Raw genomic sequence first — 15,327 nt, 5'->3', positions numbered from 1 at the left:
AATGTGAGAACATAAAAACTCCCTGATGTTTCCTGGTAAACAGTCAGAGCCAGTAGCACTGCTGAACAACGGGTTAGGTACCTCAGGTGCACAACCAGCTTCAGGTGGAGTAAGAAGCCAAGGGTATAGAAACATACTCTTTTTAGAGGACAAGAGGGTACTTCAATATCTGCAGTTTCAAATGCTGGAGTATATGGGTTAACAGAAACATTTCTGGTATTATGTGGTCTACCACTGCTACCTTCCAGGCAGTCAGTCATCTAAGCAAAATTTCCACATGAGTGGCTGCTGAAAAACACAATGCCCCTTACCCTAGGGTGAATCCTAGTTTTGTTAAAGTCAATGACAAAACTGCCTTTGACTTCAATGGGGTCAGAACTGGTGATGTCTGATTTCCACTTGAGTTTAGGATTGGAAGTATCTTGCAGGAAAACAACTCGGTCTTCCACGTAACGATTTGCAGGTTTTTCACCTTCATGGCCAAAGAGAGTTTTTCCTTCTCTGAATCTAGATGCACCCATAGAAGATATTATTGCCCTCCTTTTCAGAGGTCACTATTTCCTCACTCTTTAAATTGTTTTAGGGTTAGTTACACCACTGGAAATTGTGGTTTCAGCTGGGGTATTTGACCTGGAGTGAACTAGGGAATGCTCACATATACTGCATAGACCATAGATAAAGCAAAACCCAGGAGGTGCAGATTTGGCTGCGAGTGTTAAATTCTGTGTCAGGAGAAGGACATGTGCCCGTAGTTTAGGTCCTTGGAAGAGTGCCACCAGCTTGTGGCTCCTTCGTGTGCTGAGGGCCACCACTTAGCAGAGCTGTGTGCACAGCTAATTCCTGTCAGGAAGAACCTTATATGGATAGAAGGCTGTGTGGGGTTTGACAGCTTGCCTGAACCAAATCTTCTTAAGGCTAAATGAGAACTTTGCCCTCAGGGTTTTACATACATGTTGGAAAAGCTTTTCTTGTGCTCCTTCTCTGCTTGTCCTGATATTCCCACAGGCTGGGGCTACTGGTGGGATGAGTTGTCAGTAATGTGTTCTTGTGCTGCGTGCTTTGTGCACCTTCAGAGGGTGGGAGGTATCTCACAACAGCTGGGTTGCAGCAGCCACATCTGGCTTTTTTTACCTTAATGCAGTTTTTCTTGTCTGCTTGGTTTTGTTAGTACTCCAAAATGACGTTTCAAGCAGCGAACTTCCCAACTTTTGATACAGCCTTTCTGTATTTCTGTACTTACTCAGGCCTACTAGGTGCTCATGGACATGTGTGGTTACACACACAAAATAGAAATGGAATCAGCACTTACAATGAGGTGTTTTCCACGGGTAAGTGCAAGACCCTGCTGGGCACAGTTGTGCTCAGGTGCTGGTGAATGCTGTGGTGTATGGAACTGGATTGATGTCTGGTATCTGCCATTTTAATGCCTCTGCAGTGTTTTGTTTATCTCTAAAATGGAAGCTGTTGGGCTCAAACACTGGAGAATTGTATAAATCAGACTAAACCAGGACAAATGGAAAACATAACAAAATTGCTAGAAAAATACAAAAGGACTCCTTCAGCAGGGCTCAGAGCATTAATTTATTTCAAGAAAAATGACTGATTCATTTGAGCAATAGCCGCTCTGATCCCTCACATATGCAAATGGCTGACAAAGGCAGGCTTCTAGATTTGCAAGTGACAGAAATAGTTCTTTTTTTCAGTATGTGTTGCAGGACTTCAGGCTCAGATGTGTTTTGTAAAAAGAGAAGGATTCTCCTCATTTTTATTGTGTAGTTCTTCCGCACTAGAATGTCCTCTTTTTGTTATCTGCTGTGTACTTGTGTACCAAGCAAACAGTTCCGATGGCTGACCATAAACAGTTTTGGTATCTCTGATCTGTATCTCCCCCTCTGTGGAAGAAATCTATTCTTATTTACATGAACATTTATGTAGCATACAATTTACTTTCAAAATGATTCCATAACTCCATAATTCACAAGACTGCACTACTTTGGTGCCAGCATTTCTTTTGCATCTTGTTTGTCTGAAAGAAGATTCTTCTGGCATTTTTTGAATTATAAGTTGGCAAACAAGAATTTTTTTCCTCTTGACTTCAAAGCAAACACAACAATAAAGACTTTACAGGTAGATCCTTGTGGGAAGCCTGCTGACACCTTATTTAGTGTCTGATTTTAAATTATGAGAAGAGTGAACTTGTTTCAATGTACTTTGTGCCATTCAAATTCTGACTGCGAGGTGCCGTATCCTATTAGAGCAATGAAACTGTGGCCCTTGTGCAATGCAAGGCAGCTGGGATCTTGAGTCTGGGCTTGTTGTAAGTGTGCCACAGCTGCACTGTGTGAAACTGCTGACCCCTGCTCACCCAGGAAGGTCCTAGGGCTTAGATGGAGCAGTGTGCTCAGACCAGAAGCTGGCAGGGAGCACAGAAGCAATGCTTCATTTTGTGGTAGCTTTTGTGCTCAGTGGGTAGATATGCACACTTACTTCCAGCAATTGAAACAGCAAACAGAAAAAAAAAAAAAGAAAAAAAAAAAAAAAGGAGTCCTCACAAGGGACTCTTCTGTCAAGGTTTTTAAGTCCAAATTCAGCAGCTATCCATCAGACAAAGTGAAGGTGGTTGATCTTGCCTTGCTGCAGGGAGCTGGACCACCTCCCCTGAGGTTCCTTTTGGCTGTAAACTTACCTAATTTTATTGTTATAATGATTAAATTTGGTGTGAGAACATCTGAAAGGGAGACAAGAAATTTTACTAGGTGAGCAATAACAGAAAATGGAAATGCTTCTCATTTTTCCTTTCTCTGTCAGGTGATTGCTTTTAAAATGAGCAATTATTGTAATACTGTAATCCTTTCCATTTTAATTTCCTTTGTGATTTATTTGTGTTTGGTCAAAAGGTGACCCAAAAGATTGGTGAAAATCGGCAATTTACAGCTGACTGCACCAGGGACTCAACTTCTCAACCTCAGAAAATTCAAGAGTGTTTTGTATGATTGGTTATATTTGCAGCTGCGGTCGAAGTGCATCAGAGGGCTTGGCAGCAGATCCTTGAAGTGATCAGATTGTGGGCTGTTCTGTGCTATTGTACTAGGTTGTTGCACATTTTTGGTACAGAAAGTTTTTTTTCCTAATTCTGGGTAATTTTGATTATCAGGTGCAGGTGAAGGCAGTTGAATTGTGTTAAAGGTTGTGGCTGGAGATGCCACAGCTGAAGTGTCAGGATTCTGTGAGTTTGTTGGTGTAGAGGAGCAGAACATGATTTGAAGGTTGCTGATATGGTGGGCTGGACTTTGCTTGGGGAGTGCCCTGAAACTCTCAAGGTGCAGCAGGCACAAGGCACACCAGCATCCAACCTGTCTGGCATGGCTGCTTCACATGGAAGGGGAAGAGCAGCTACTAGAAGGTGTTTCCACCCTCATATAGACACAAGGTCAGCCTGACCTATTATCTATTTCTGTCTGAGGTAAACAAAACCACTTATTACCAAATGGCAGCATCCACACAGGTGATCAGTATGGGGATGTCTGCAGTTTGTTCCTTTTGTGAATGTAATAGTCTCCTCTGTTTTCTTTCCTTTGATATTTTCATCCGAATAATGCAGTCTGACAATGTTTCTAAGTTACTGAGAACAACCAAGGGATAAACAGTTCAGTCACCTTGGCCTCTTTCTTCTCCTAGTATTAAAAGAGAGGCTAGCAGTTACTATGATATAGTATTTTACTCATTGACTTTCTTTTGAAGGTTCATAATGTGGAAGCTGTTTAAAAAATCAATTTGCATAAATGCTTTTTAACAACAAAAAAAAGTTTACTCTTCCTTGACTTATTAATATTTTTTTTTACATAGCAATTAGATACAAAATCTTGTGTGCTTGTTCAGATATATGCATATATATTCACACACACATGCACGTATGTATGCACAAAACTTGTCTCCTGTAGCTGGAAACAGTTCAACTGAGAAAAATTATGTGCACACCAAAACAATTGTGATTTTTCAACAAGATCCCAGTGTTTTCTTTGTAAAAAACTAGGATTGGAAAAACATGAGGTTTTCCTGCCAGATTCCATTCATTTTCAGCAGGAACAATCTGCTCCTCTCAGCTGAACGTTTTACAGCAAGAATGGCTGGAACTGAGGAACCAGCTCCTGTTTGGAAATAGTAATTGTTTTTAATGAAAATGCCTGCCTACCATTTGGAGCTAATACCAGAACCATGATTCCACTAGGACAAAGCATCAGCTGGACAGAAATATACAGTGCAAGAGGGCAAGATGTCACATTACCAGGAAAGCAAAGGAGAAGGTCTTTCTTTTTTCCCTGCTTTTTCTTTTTCTCTCCTTTTCTATTGGTTTCATCTGCAGTTCCCTAAGAGATACCAGATAATAAAAAGGGCAAGGGCCAAAAATCACCTGGTGGTGACTGGAGTCATGCCAAACCATTGTATGTTTGAAAACAAAACTGATGGTAAAGGAGCAGTGTGTTAGACCTCCCTGATGGTTAGGGTTTGCTTGGAAAAAAATATAGCCAGCTTGGCAGAAATAATCTGATGTACAAGAAGATGGATGTGATTGAAAAACCCTGGGAGTTCAGCTTTGTACAATCCTGTCCACTCATTGAAGAAGCCAACATCTTAAGATACAGTAAAGTGCTTCAAGCAGAGATTCAGTGATTTTTTCGCTATCTCTATTTAGAGCCAGGTTTTGCTGCAGTTCTTACGACTGGATACAGATTGGGAAATCACAGAAGCAGAATATGTTTGGCTACACTTAAATCCAGATGAATATTTACAAGAACAGTGACTCCCCAAATCAAAAATCTATGGTTGGACAAGCCCATTAATGGAAATAATGGCTTTTACATAACATGCTTTCCTTGTCCATCTCAGCTTTCTACCCTCTCGAGTGATGGGCTCTGACAAGGTTTCTAATGCACTGCATCTCTTCCCGTGTTTTCAGCGGTGTGAGTCACCAGCACTACTATTAAAGACATCTCCCAATTAACAACAGAAAGTTAAAGCTTTCACCCACCCTTGCTGTTTACAAGGTTTTCAGCATTTACTGGTTTTCCTGGCTCAAGCTTGGTTGTGAAGATCAGGTTTCTCTTTTCTACTCTGACATAACTTTTCTGCAATTCAGTTTATACCAAATAGTTAACAAGCTCAGAATATAGTCTATTAGCACATGAGCAGCTTACTTTCTATTACTTATTTGGGTTTTCTTTTAAATGGAAGGAGTACATTATTTAAAAAGACATGAAGTATAGAATTATATCCATGATAGTCTGAGAATGTTAGAGAGGACTGAAATATCTGACAGGACAGGTCTTACCTTTTCAGGTGAGCTGATAAAAAACAAAATTGGTTATAATAGAAATTGCAATAAATAATATTATATATAAAAATAATGTATTCGTTATATAAATAATTATATTAAAATAATGGTATAACAGGTAATAACAGAAATATGATATAATAAAAAAAATATATTTTCAGACAGATAGAACTTGCTGTTTTACCAAATCGGTAAAATGGACAATCTAGAACTGAGGCTATGAGTCCATCTATTAGGGAAAAATATCTATTTGGATACATCTCAATGGTGCCTAACACAATGATGACACTATCTATTTTCACAGCACATGCAGGATGGCTTTTGATATCAATGACCATAGGGAACAAAGGCAAACAGAAGTGTGAACTCACTCTCACCCCAATAATTCCACTGTGATAACACAGGTTAATGCTGAAAATAATTCAGGTCACTGTGTGAATCTACTAGACCACAGCAGGTTCTTTACAGGCATTTCAGTTTATCCTGCTGTATTTTAAGAAGTCAAAAAATGCCCCTTAATTTGTGGCTGTCACAAAAAGCTGTCCCGTGAGAAACTGGACTTTCACCTAGAAACCTTTGATTTGTCTTCCTATATGTTCAGTGTGTCTTGGAATAGAAAAGAAGGTAATAAGGGTTGTAGCCAGCTTTGAAAATGCCCAAATTTGGTAGCACAAAGTGTCAGTCTGGTCTTGTGGTGGAACTGTGAGTACTCTTGTGATGTTCCAGAGTAGCCAGCTTGGATGACTCTAACGCAGGCTTCAGCCTCCTTCCTGGAGGTCTGAATGGCTGCATGTACTGGAGTATTAGAAATACATTCTAAATGGTTACATGTACTGGAGTATTAGAAGTGCATTCTAAATTGCCTAATTTGCTTAGCGCTTGGCTGTCTTTTAGTCATTGCAATGAAAAGCTCTTGGCAAAGTAACTATTAATACCTATTTTTTAAGTTTGCCGCTGGGTAATAAAGCATTAGCAGTACTCAGATAAAAATTCTGAAATTAGGAAGACAAACTAACGCCCTGTTAGTGTAGAAATAAGACAGAAATCCTTTCAAGAGTAATCTCCTCTATTTCTGAGTTTACTGGCAACACAGAAAAGAATTGTGGGGGTGAGTAGATACCCTTAATTTGTGACTGCTTTTTGAGAGGGACTTACAAAGTAAACTGCATTAAAATGTGGTGCTTATATTTGCTTACAAATCTGATCTGTTGATTTAGGATCCAGATTTTGCAATTTAACCCCAAAGCCACAGAAAGCTGCTACCAGAAACCTCTAGTTGAACATACTGATGGGCCAGATGCAGTGACTTGGCAGGAAGGGCTCAGATGAACAGAACAGTGTCTTGGATTGAACTGCTGTCTTGGATTCAGCAGGAAGACTTTTCAGCCTGGATTGCATCTGCAGCCCTGCACATTTGGCAGCTGATGAATTTTTGCTGTAAACCCTAGGTCCTGTGTTCAGATAGGATGTGGCATTATGGAAGATACATTTTGGTTCAGATGCTTGAGGTAGATACCTCAGTTTGAGTATCTGGATACATAAGACTGAAATCTTGCAGCTTTTCTTGTGGGCAAGCAGTGGATAATAATTTTATTTTTGTTTTGGTGAATGCTGTTCATCTGAAAAGAAGTTGTTTTGCTGCTCATACCTGAGTCAGCCATCCAAGAAGGATGACTAAATAAGGGTTTTCAAACATGATCCTGCATGTTTTGCTAATAAATCTCAGTTTATTAGTTATTTCCTGTTTTGCCCTAGAAAAAGCCAAGAGTTATTAAGAGCCTATCCATTGATTTTTAAGTGGGAATTAGAAAAGATGATAAACTGTGCAACTGCTTCTGTGAATAGAAGGAATTAGATCTGATGCCATTTTCTTGTTTGTTGGGCTTGCTGTAAATGGTTATTTCTGTACTGAGTACTTAGAGAGCTGACATTACTGAGCATGTCCAGATCCATTAATAATAATAACTTTGTGTATGGAACAGGCTTATTATGTAAGATGCAGTAAACTTATGCTTTGAAAGCTTGTAGTAGATTTTGAGGAAAACAGTGCAAAATTGGATGCTTTTATGCATAATTTCCATGGGTGTTCTTTGAGTTTTAGCTTCTGACACTTTCACACCAATTTTCACCAACATTTATCATAAGAAAATACCTTTAGTTAATTAGTAGTCAGTATTAATAGTTGTTTTCCTATGACTTTATTGGAATTGAAATTTTAATTTCAATTTAAATGGTACATTTTTCATACTTTTCAATTTTCTTTATTTCTTTTTACTTCTTTTTGATATTTTTTAAAATTTTAAAATGGAAAAGACAAAATAGAATCAAAACTTTGAAAAAAATTAGAGGTAATTGTGGAACACTGGATTTCACTCCTTTGGATGGCCTTCAGGAAGAGCCTGTCACCTATCTCTATTGATTATATAGGGTCTTAGTGTGGGTTCCTGAAGTTAGACTTTTAAGTTAGACAGTGTAAATTCCTCACATACTCTTTCACATTTATGCTGAATTCATTTGTGGATCAAAGCATATGGCCATGGCCCTTAGTTAGACAACTTTTAAAAAGTTTCTGTAGAATAGCAGGCAAAAGAGAGGATATTGTACTTTTAGAAATATGGTTGTGAAGTTTCAGACATCATGGGAAGGCTAAAATAGAAAATCCTGGACACAGTCTATTATGCTGCCATTAAATTATGAGAACATTTTCTCAGGTTGGAGTTCATATGGATAGTTCTACCTTTTTACATTAGGTATTATGAGCCCCAATGCCCTTCTCTAGGCTGCTTTCAGTACTGATTTTGCTGTCTGTAGAGTAAATCTGGGTTCATGCTGAGGGTTAGGATGATGAAGTCCTTTGTTTTCCAAATGGCTCATTGTGGACACTACAGCTGTTTTGTAGTTTTTCCCTTTGCATTGTAATTGAGTCTTCTCCCTGGCACTGTCTCTATACTTAGCCCCTATGGATCAAGATATTCTTCTGAAGTTTGCTTAATAAAAAATTTACACAGTCAAGAAACGATGAAGTCAACGTAGACAATAATTCCCATACCTTTAGTACTATGATAAAGCAATATGCTTGAACATAACTGTAAAATATTTGGGAAAACATGGAATATAGCTTGTTATCCTGCTGTTTGGCTGAATGGGAGTATTAACCTTCAAATCAGCTGAAAGTCCTGAAATGCTCAGTGCAATGAAAGGGCACAGGTACATGGGTGCTCTTTTCTAGGCATTGCAAGTCCTGCAGCTTTCTTACCCCCAGTAAGAAAATCAGTCAACCCTCCTTTAATGTCTTTGGTCCTGGGCAAGTGCAAAGTTGCATGGTAGGTGAGGGGTTAATGACATGCATACAGCTGCTGATACTTAACTTCTGAGGCAATATGGTCTTCAGGGGTGATTTCCAGGCTGGCTCTAACATGTCACATTTACCGTCAAACACAGCTAGGGCCATTGCACATTTCCTTAGGGCTGTTGGGAGCTCCTGCTGGCCTTCTTCCTTTTTGCCTGCTGTACAGATTTTCATTAACCAGCTGGACTCTCTCTATTCCTGCACCTACTTCTGCTGAGTGTCTGTGTACACATGGCAACTCCCAGTTTCCCTGACTGACCATACATGGTTTTTGTTACTTGATGACTTATCAAAGATTATTGAGTCTTATTTCTCGAAGATGAAATGGGTCAGGTGAAGTAATTGTGAGAGAAGGTGTCAGCGACAAAATACGGAAGGCTAGATAGCACTAACTGTAAGGGGAGCTCAGGAGATATTTGAAAGTTTAAACATAGGCCTGAAAAAAAAATTAGAAAGTTTTTGAAGTTAATTGGGAGGTATAAAGAGATATTAACTGAAGTGGCTCTGTGGAGCAGTGAAAGACAGCCCCAAACACATCCCAGGGCCGTGCCTCTGCTGTGGATTGAGGTGGGCAGATGCAATTGCTTTGCTACTCTAGCCTGGGTGTAGCTGGTTTGGATGAAATTCCCAGAAAGGCAGAGGCCTTATTTGCAGGTGCCAGAACTCTGGCATTCTTATTTGGCCTGTGTTGACACCTGGACAGTACATACAACTGCAGGCCTTTCATGGAGAGGAAGGCAGGAAGGTCCTGCAGTCACACCCCTGACCGCAATGCAGATATATCTTCCCTTGTGCCACTATCTGCTCTATCAGCTCTGCTCTCAGTAACTGTGAGGATAAATCCACAAGGACTCTGACATTCAGTTTGTCACACAGACCAATAATTAAAAAAATAAAATGAATTAGAATAAAGGGAAGCAAGGTAATTACACTCATCTTCACAATATTCAATTCAGCTCCATCTATATCTCTAATTTAAGGTCAGCCCAATAATTCAGTTGAACAAAATAGAAGTGGATGCCATTAAAAACTGAATATTTACCAGGCTTCAGTGCTCACTGAACATAGCTGTTCTTTACCTTGGTAATTTACTTTCTTATTTGCCACGTTAAAAACTGAAAAATTCTCCAAATACTACACAAAATATAACTACAATATGGATTTGAATGGCACCAGTGCTAGTTTTTATTGATTTTCACACACAAACCAATAATTTCTGCTTAATTCTAAAGGAGAATATTTACACCTATGCAAAGAATTTGGATAGTCACAGGTGGATTATGGAACCATACTTTATTGTGAGCCTGAAATTTCACTGTATGAAGGTTAGTCATTGAGGCAGGTGACTGAATGGGTGGTCTCTGTTTGATTTTTAATCTGCGTATTACATTAGCTGCTTTGATGATATTCTCACCAGGGAGGCAAGGGCTGAGCAGAATTTTTCTACATTAAAATTTCCGACTGTTACCAAATAGGTCCAAGCGCAGCTTCCAGAAGTAAAAGTGATGAATAAGCAAAGCAATGTCATCCAACCTGGAAAACAGAAAGACTAAAAGACATAACCATAAAAACGTTGGAAGTGGTGAGTGTCTTGTCTACACTAGAGTTCCCATCAGCAGTAACAGCAATAGGAAATTTTGAGGAAAATCTCAGTGATATGGAGCCATTAAAGTTGGTTCCTGTAGCTCAGGATGAAGGAATGTTTCTGCAGGGCAGTTTCAGACAGGACTGCTTTGTTTCTGGATTATCTACCCTCTGGATAAATCAGATTTACTTTAGTTTGAGTCCATTTAAGCATTCATCTACATGAATCCATCTAGAAATTCATCACAGCATTAATCTATAAAGAGTTTAAAGCTGTTTATTAACTGAGGCACACCCTCTCTACCTACAGGTGTGTCTATGAACTTCCAGTGCTACCTGCCTGTGACGTTTAAGGTGGCTCTTTGCCAACACGTAGTTCTGTGGCACAGGCAGAACTCTGGCTCTCACTGAAAGACCTATATGAGGGAAGGGGAGGCTGAAGGGAAGCAAGAATGTACTCAGGTATTTAGCAGCAGTAATTAGCAAACAGTAAAAAGAAAGCAATATAGAACAATAGCTCATATCTGTGGCCTTTAATTTCAGAACTCTCTCTGTTTCAGGACTCTGAAAGAAGAGACTTTGAAAGCCCTGCCCAAGGAGTCTTCCTGATGAGAGATCATGTGTCAGATAAACAGAACATAGGAGGCTAGCTGTAGTCTGAGGTGCTGCTGAGCAGATAATGCCAGCACATTTGGGCACTTTGTCTGTAGCAAGGATGCTCCTTGCCCCTGCAACTGCAAGTGCTGATCAGAGGTTCCCTGTGCTCAGAGCTGGTGTCCAAGTGCTGTGCCACTACGTTCTGTGAGGAAAAGTGTGAGGCAGCCCATTTAAATGGAATCACCTGTTGCAAATACAGACATTTGGATTTTAGAGCGGTGCAGGAACCTGTTTTCTGGCTGAGCTGACAGTAAACAATCCCCTGAAACCCTGGGAAAAAAAAAGGAAGGCAAAAGTTTTTTTTTTCCACAGTGGTAAATTCATGGCATTCTGAATCTGAGTGCATGGTGCCTACATATTTCCTCTGAAAACCAAAACCACCATCCTGTTCTCTTGAATATCAGGGCCTAACACAGGTGAGGAATTGGTTTTGTTGGATAGGAGGCTGGGGTGAATTCTCTTCCCTATGGAGTGTGCCTGTGTATGCATCTAACAGAGACAGGGCTAATATTTCTCTTAGCTCCTGAATGTTATGAGTCTGTAGAAAGACCTTAGGACACCTCCTAACAGTCCCTAGATCTGCAACAGTAGGTACTGGAATTGTTTAAAAATTGTTTGAAATTATAATTTTGGCTACAAAACCACTGAAGTATGTAAATTATTCCAAACTTTCTGGGATTGGTACTTCTTTGCTGTTGTTGCTGTTGTTGTTGTTATTAGCATCAGACAAAGATAAAGCAACGGTGTAAATAGACAACTGAGTGTTCCTTGGGCCATGCTTGCTGATGAGACACTTGCATTTGTCTCTGTATCTCTCTTCAAGATGCTGAGGCTTTACTCAGTAGTTGCTCTCAATGTGGGTGAAGTTGGCCATATGGCAAGCTGGAACAGTGCTGGAAGAACTTTCACACATACCTATTGCAGTGCTTTCCTTGCTAAATGAGGATTTTCTTCCTTAAGTACAAATTTCACACTCAGATCTCTGGGGCGATGCATTAAACCACAAACAAGGCTGAAGTGTTTGCATCAGCCTGTTGTAATGCCTAGGAGAAATCCACCTTCTCCTTCTTTTTTTGTGCTGTGGGGTTGTTTTGTTGAAACCTCTCTGGTCTAATTGGTATGGAAGCTGGGGGAAGGAAGAACTCCATTAGATTTGCTGTTAAAACTACACCAGGTTCATCAACAACTTTGTTGCCAGTATGTTCTCTTAGCATTGTCCCTGAGGGGTTCCTCTGAATCCCCCCTCAGCTTTGCTTGCAAAAGTTCATTATGCTACTGTAAGTTTTAATTTCTCCATTTCTCAGATCTAAAGTTTTTTTTCCATTTCTCAGATCTAAATTTTTCCATTTCACAGATCTATGTGTTCCTCTAAAGCACCTGTTTCAGCCAAAGCATCTGTTCGAGTGTGATTGTGTGTCCACGTTTGTCTTTGTATGACTTAGCTTGTCATATTTCTTTCAATCTCTCTGTGGTATCTACCCATCCACGCGTCAAGCTGCGAACCAATATTGATTTCAGAGACCATATGTTATCCTGATGTCTACAAGCATTTCTCCTGGTAGTATCAATGGGAGTTCTTCCAGTGGAGTCAGGGTTTTCCAAGCTTGGATGCTACTCTTGATACTTGAGTTGGCTTATGAACTTTTCTTCGCAACAGAAATTTAGGTGCAACTCAATGTAAAACGTGCTTAGTCAAATAGAGACTATTTTGTTGTGAATCACAGTTCAGCTTTTAGCAACATTTAACTGCAAACTTTATGAACAATATGTTGTACTATGAATATGCCATAGCAGTTAATGTAAGAAACATCAGTATACATATTTTGGCCTGTCCATGTATGGTGCCTGATTTAAACCTGCTGAAGTCAACAGAAAGATGAATGTGGTTTTCGAGAAGTCAGGTTTATAATTACCTAATCCCTCTAGTTAGAGGAGCAGGGTATTTGGAAGCAGTGCTTTTTTCCCACAGCCTGGCACAATTTAGGAAGTCTGGGCTACCTTAATCTGAGTCTGGCTCTCCCTCCATGGCCCCACTAGATAGTGGTCGGTCTCAGGCTTTTGGGCTTTGGGGCTCCTCTGCCCCTGCTAGGAGTGATGGAGCATGTGAGATGGTATATGGACAGCACATTCTCCTCTATGGAGTTCAGGGACCATTCAGTGTGACTGACTCTCCACCAGTTTTTGGGTTGTTTTTCTAAGAGGCTCAGCCATGTGGGCTTCCTTCATTATTCAGCCATGAATATGTATTGAAGGTCACAAATTAATTAGACTCTCTTATGTAGCACCCTCCTCAATTAAAGAGTATATTAGAGTGCCATCTTCCACTGTGAGTGCCTTTGTGCTAAAAGATGAGTGGGACCCTTCCAGTTCTGTCAAAAAGGTCCTCCAGCTACCCTGTATTTCCTGGGGTGTTTTTTGTTTTGTTTTGCTTTGTTTGTTTGTTTTGGTTTGGTTTTGGTTTTTAAAATAAATTTTTTTAATTTTTTCACATGAAATGCCATGGTCTTCAGTGCTGCATTTCTGTAGCACTTGCCTAATTTTAATGTGTTTTTATCCAATAAATGTCAAGAAATTAAAAAAAAATAGGTATTTATCCTGACACAGACCTTTAATTCACTGTCTTTTAGAGACAGTTCTTTCTCAAAAGAGATTCTAGAATGCAGGCAAAAATCTACCACCTGCAAGTGCTGGCTGGAGGATGGCAGACCATATCACAGAACCATGGAATATCTCAAATTGGAAGGCACTGATAAGAATCCTATATTTAGTAACCATATACATGTCCAAGCATAGACACAAGACCCCAGTGTAAAACTTTCAAAGAATTTTGCTTCCCTTAGCCCAGAAGAGGAAAATGTTGGGGGAAATATATTGGTTCTAGCCTATGTTTTCAAGAGGGTATAAAATCTTGTGCTGTATGGTTGTACCTACCCAGCTCATGGTCATACCTAGGCATTGGTCATAGCTACTATTGCAGCAGTAAAAAAAAAACACAGGGACTGGAAACACTGGGATGAATACATCTTTAGTCATGAAAGTCTGTTCAGCCTCCATTTGTTGGGCTATTGGGAAAAATTCTTCCCAGACTCTTGCAGAGAATTAAACTGATACTTCCTCTTAGCACACAAAATGAGCATCTAAAGGTGTTAGTCATTAACTTCAGGTGTGTACAGGCCTGTATGCAAAAGACTGTAAAATAAATCTTCAAAAGAGAAAAAAAATCCTAAAGTGTTTCTTTCTGGGTTTCATCACCTGGTCAGTATTAAGCTGTTGACTTGTAGTCTTTTGTTTATTGCATTTATATTGTGGTGGGCAAGTACTCCATACAATAATATAAGAATGTGATATAAGACCTATGAGAAACACATGCAGACTGCTTAGTTTATTTTAAAACATCTCTCAGGTTTACCCACTGCATCTGGGATGATGAAATGCAGCTCAGATGAAGCAAAATCTGTGTAAAAGGTAACACAAGTCCTGGGTACCTCTGAGTGAAACATGATGAAAATACTGTCCTGCTTTTGCTTATCTTTGCTACTATTTTAATTTCTTTATCTAGTTAAAGGAAGAGAGAGCTGGTGTTGGAGGAGGAGGAGGATGGGGTGGGTTTGGGAGATGGGGGGCAGGGAGCAGACCTACTGAATAACATGCTCAAGAGCTCTCCTGCACAATGAGATTAGCACGATGGGATCATTTTGGTGCCAAGGTGCTAACACAATAATACAAGCGAGTTTGCCAACTTTTCAAATTGAATGTATTTGATTATTTGCTTTTAATTAGTGTGAGTTTTGGAGTATGTACAGGATTGTTAGAGATACATGAAAAGCCTCCTATGGCAGGAGAGTGTATTCTCAGTAAAGACGGTACAGCATTGTTCTTTTTTAGCTGTGGAGAATGAGATTTAACAGCTATGTTAAATGTTTTAGCCTGTTTCTATTGTGCCTCCATTTCAACCTATTGGCAAGCCCAAGTGATGCGAGGAAATAAACCTCTCATTTGATCTGAATGTTGAGCACTTTGCTATAAGAAGAATTTCTAGCCTAACTTCAGGATACAGAAAATATCGCCATTTTATTTACAGGAGTCTCCTACATTTTTCTCCCGTAACAAGATCTTTAGTAAATTCATGCTGTCATTTTTTTCCCATGCAGTGCTCTCCGTTATGTTTATTTTTCTTGAATGTTGTTGTCAAGATTGTAGGTATTTAAAAATCCTTTTAAATGGCAGAAAGAGATTGCAGCTCTGTAGGAAATATAACAGGACAAAATATTTATTTTGACCTCTTTCTCTTTTGAAGGAGGAAGGCAGAGCAAAGGTGTCTCAGGGATTGTTTGGCTGATTTAGCACTGGCTCACTTCATGACTTGCCAGTCACTGGGAATAACTCACCTCCCTGGATCAGGAGA

The 15,327-nt window shown here is 39.6% G+C and overlaps 1 long non-coding RNA gene across 1 annotated transcript in view; it reads left to right on the top strand.

Annotated features, from left to right (window-relative positions):
- Positions 1 to 3,231: 3,231 nt before the first annotated feature.
- Positions 3,232 to 15,327, top strand: part of LOC135298182 (uncharacterized) — a 50,801-nt gene continuing 38,705 nt past the window's right edge. Inside the window, exon 1 of the long non-coding RNA XR_010360179.1 lies at positions 3,232 to 3,463. This is a non-coding gene — a long non-coding RNA (uncharacterized LOC135298182). The remainder of the gene's footprint in view (positions 3,464 to 15,327) is intronic.

Source organism: Passer domesticus, chromosome 3 (assembly GCF_036417665.1).
Source record: "Passer domesticus isolate bPasDom1 chromosome 3, bPasDom1.hap1, whole genome shotgun sequence".
Lineage (NCBI taxonomy): Eukaryota > Metazoa > Chordata > Aves > Passeriformes > Passeridae > Passer > Passer domesticus.
The sequence above is the reverse complement of the archived record's forward strand: the minus strand, read 5'-3'. Positions and strand labels throughout refer to the sequence as shown.